Genomic DNA, 4839 nt, shown 5'->3' with positions numbered 1-4839 from the left:
TGGTTCCACTAAAGGATATTCAGGTGGATGCGGGCCTGAATTTAATTGAGAGACCAATCGTGTTTATGGATCACAAGGTGAAGTATTTGACGAACAAAGAAATACCATTGGTTCAGGTTCAGTGGCAACATTGGAGAAGGTCTGAGATGACTTGGGAATCAGAGTCAGAGATGCGGGAGCAACATCCATAGTTGTTTGCGGAGCATGACTTCGGGGGCGAAGTCTAGTTCTAGTGGGGGAGAATTGTAACACCCTGGAATATAGGTTTATCTCTTTGAACCTTTCTTTCCTCAAGTTATGAAATTTAGTCCTTGAAAATATTTTTAGGCAATTGATTACGTTGGGCGTACTGGAGGGTACGCTGCACGTACTCATGAGTGTGTTCTTGACGCGGAGGCTACCCAGTACGTTGGGCATACCATAGTGTACAGTACGCATACTAGGTTCAGATTGAAACTCTAATTATGGGGATAAGCCCTATAAAAGGAACATATCGGCCTCACTTTTAGCCACTATTTATAGTGAGTGAAACCCTAAGAGTGCTAAACCCTTGTTCTAGAGTTTGCGTGTGTGTGTGTGTGTGTTTGAGCTTGATAGTGCACTTGTGTGCCTTTGAAGAAAAGAAGGTGCCATTGAAGAAGCTAGAGTTGGAGTGCAAGCCTTGGATCTGAGCTTCTCAGAGGTTGGAGCATCAGTTGGAGGTAAAAACCTCAAAGCTTTCTTAACCTTTTTGGATTTGTGCACTATGGATCATTTTTAGGGATTTTGTCCCAAAGGTGGAGAGTTTAAGAGTAAAGGAGCTCCATAGACCTTGAACTGCCCCCTTTTAGTGTATATTGTGTTTTAGATCCATAAAAATCCAATCTTGGACGTTAAGAGTGAACCATGCATGAGTTTTGAGCTTCTTAAGGAAGGAAGTGGTGTGATTTGGGTGTTAGTGACCTTTACAGCCATGCAAAGGCTTAAACTCACCGACTTTATGGATTGAGATGCTTTAGAATGACCAGAGCTGGGATTTGAGCTCATGTCTTAACCGATTAGGAGCAAAATCATGAAGTTGGTGAAACTGGGGTGTACGCTGGGCGTAATCCTAGTACGCGCAGCGCAGGGGTCGAGTATCCCCGATTCTGTATAGCATCTGAGTACCCCCAGCGTACAGAGCTTGTACGCGTCGCGTACTCCTTAGGGTTGACTTTCATTGACTTTTAGGGTTTAGTCAACAAGTGGACCTTTGGACCATTGGAGGGGTAGAATGGCCTTTTACCTTTCTGAGTGAATATAAGAAGGGACTAGTCTAGCCTTTGAGAGCCGTTTTTCATTAGAAGTGAATTCTGTATGTGTTTAGGTGGAGGCTAGATCAGTGTTTCAAGTTCAAGATCACCCGAGTTTACCCGAGGTGAGTCTTCTCACTATACATTACCTAGGGTGGTATCTATGTGTGGACTGGAAGGTCATATGTGTTTGCTTGAGATTATGTGTTTTATGATTATGTATGCTATGTGCTATTCTGACCGAACCGGAGGGTCCAACGATTTACGAGGCCAGAGGGTCCTTAACCAGACCTGACCGGAGGGTCCAACGAGCTAGACCGGACTAGAGGGTCCAACGAGCTACGGTACTAGAGGGTCCCGCTGAGACACATTGACCAGAGGGTCGTACTGAGTATAGCCTTAAGTGGCAAATTATTGTATGTGGTATTTTGGGGAACTCACTAAGCATTCGTGCTTACCATGTTATGTGTTATGTGTTTCAGGTACCTCAGCGGATCGCGGGAAGGCACCGGCGTGTTTGTACACACACACTTTTGATTTGGAGTTGTATTTGTGGATCCTGGAATTGAACAATTGTTTTGAAAACTTGTTGATTGGTTTTTTGGAGATTTAATGTTGAGACATATGTTTTATGAATATTAAAAATGAAAATTCTGGTTTGAAATTTCTTGTCGTTACATGTGTAGTTAGTGAATATTGAATTGCATGAACTTGACACCTAGTAATTTAGTGACCATTAAATTGCTAGAGCTAGGATCAAACCAATCTTAGTTAAGTAATGAAAGTATTAGTTTTGGCTGTGCTAGAGAATATATATTGTGATCATAATATTGTGTTTACTTAATCAATCTTACATAGATCCAATCCATTTACTAATTGATTATGTGTTAAATTATGTGTGAATATGCATAGATCAACATGAATTAAGTCAACATTAGTAAATTTGGTGTAACGACCAGAAATTTCAGCCAAATTAAAACATTTTATTTCATTCAAAAACCATTACGATCATACATCTTGTTTTCAAAATAGTTTAAGCATCAGAGTATTCCCCCAGAACCATATCACATATATCATAAAAGCATGAGGAGCAGTACGATCACGCCTTCGCCTTGCCACGATCTCCTGAAGAACCTAAAACAATAAACCACAACTGTAAGCCCGAAAGCTTAGTGAGTTCCCCCAAATTACCTATACACACAAAAACATACGCATACAGCAACGAACAACATACTATGGGTCCAATCAACCTTCCGGTTGGAATACCCCTGGCCCTCAACCATCGGGTTGGAATGCCTACATACTACGAGCCTAATCATTCTACCGGGATGGGATACTCTCGGCCCACAACCATCGGGTTGGAATGCCCAAACCCCTATACATACAACAATAACTACTATGGGTCTAATCATCCCTCAGGATGCAATACCCCAGGCCCCTCAACCATCGGGTTGGAATGCCAAACTACTATGAGTCCAGTTATCCTACCGGGTAGGAATACTCCTGTCCCACAACCATCGGGTTAGAATGCCCCACTTCCTTTACATACTGTAACTACTACTACTATGGGTCCAATCATCCCTCGGGATGGAATACCCCAGGGCCCTCAACCATCGGGTTGGAATGCCAAACTCCAATGAGTCCAATCATCCTACCTGGATGGAATACTCCTGGCCCACAACCATTGGGTTGGAATGCCAATCTACACTAGCAGACATGTACACATAACATGCAACCACATAATACTCTACAGAACCAACACACTAGGGCCCTATCATCCTACCGGGATAGAATACCCTCTGCTACTGCTCAACATACATAACCCGTAGGTAGCCTCCTACCAGCATACATAAGGCAAGACCAACTACCGGTCTATAAATAATCACTACCCAACTACCAGGGTGCAGATCCAACAGAACTAGCCATCATACAACTATACATTTCTCTAGGATACTAAGCTAAAAAACCATATCATCATATCACTATCCTATCTACCAGGATACTAGCAAGCCTACCATCACATAGCATAACAAGCTGTAACAACAATTCAAAGGGCCAGCCTTGGTGCCTTAGACCCTTGAGTACAGTGAGGAAAACTCTCCTTGGAACTGCCGAAATCCTGCAAATCTTTGACTGCTGATTCACCGGGAATCCCAACTATCACAAGCAAAATCATCACATTAGAATCCATCATGACTTTCTAGGCCAAGTGTCCACAACACTCCTTAAGTCCATTATCCTCTTATTGGGTCAAGACCCAAAACCAAATCCTCTTGCAAAGCCCAATATTGGCCCAATTTACTAAATTGGGCCCACCTTTCCAAACAGGCCTAGATCCAAGGTCCATAATAATTATTGGGTCCAAATTACTCCATCCATAATATTCAGTCACGGGCCAAGCCCCACTAGCCCATAAACAGCCCAATCACTTAAGGCCCAAAATCGAAAACCCAACAGAGGGAGTACGCTGGGCGTACTTCAATTCTCGCAGACTAGAAACGGGACACTGACCCACTACGCTGGGCATACATCAATTTACATGGGGTGTACGCGCACTGATCTAAAACTCCTCATAAGTTCTTAATGGCTTAAGCTCTTAAGCCCAAACTTCAGATCCATCGACCAAACATGCCTAAGATTCATAAATTCTCAAACTTTATTACTTGGGACGTCCATAAAGCTCTTAACTCAAGGTCTTAATCCATTAAGGCCTACCTACATCACTCATGAGACAACCAAAGCCATTGGGACCTCATTTTTCTCACTCAAGACCTCTCCTAAGGTCTGAAAGGACAGCTAATCTCAGCCAACTCGCATCATGCATCACTTTGGGGTTTTTGGGACAAGAAATGGTGTCAAAACTTCATAACACCAAGATCTACACAAAATAGATGTCAAGCAAGAGACTTTATACCTCAAAAGGGCTCCAGAAAATGATGTCTTCCCAAATCTACGAGCTCCAGCCACCCAACTCCTTCCTTGACAACTTCTTCTTTCTTCTTCAAGGCTCTCCTTTGCCAAACCAAGCTCCCCAAGGTGAAATATCCCCAACAATGGAAGAAGAACGACTACTTAGGGTTTCTGAGGGTAAGAGGGCAGATATGGAGGCTAGGGTTGGAACCATAATGTTCCTTATATAGTGGCTAGCCCTAAAATTAGGGTTTTTGGACACTGGACGTACGTTGGGCGTACACCCCCAACATCCGTGTTCACTTAACCAATCTAAGTTGGGTGTAACCTAGCTTACGCTGGGCGTACCCAGCCAATCACACGCATGCACTCCATGCATGCCTAGGACCCCTTTGTCAAATATTTCCTTTAGGGACCATTATTGACACTATCTTCAAAGTGTCATAACTCCTTTATTCTATGTCCGTTTCCGACAGACTTTATATCCACGAAAAGGTGGCGAGAAGCCCTACGCTTCTAGCAACATAACCCGTCCTAAAACCTTCTCAAATAAAACTTATTTCCCATAAAAGACCGAAACGCCCTTACTCATGATCTCGGGGGGTCCATAGATAATTACTCTTAAAACGGGGCATTACATTTGGACTTGAATTGCTAA

The sequence above is a fragment of the Lactuca serriola genome, chromosome 6 (genome assembly GCF_051521515.1).
Source record: "Lactuca serriola cultivar US96UC23 chromosome 6, Lser_US96UC23_V15, whole genome shotgun sequence".
Lineage (NCBI taxonomy): Eukaryota > Viridiplantae > Streptophyta > Magnoliopsida > Asterales > Asteraceae > Lactuca > Lactuca serriola.
The sequence above is the reverse complement of the archived record's forward strand: the minus strand, read 5'-3'. Positions refer to the sequence as shown.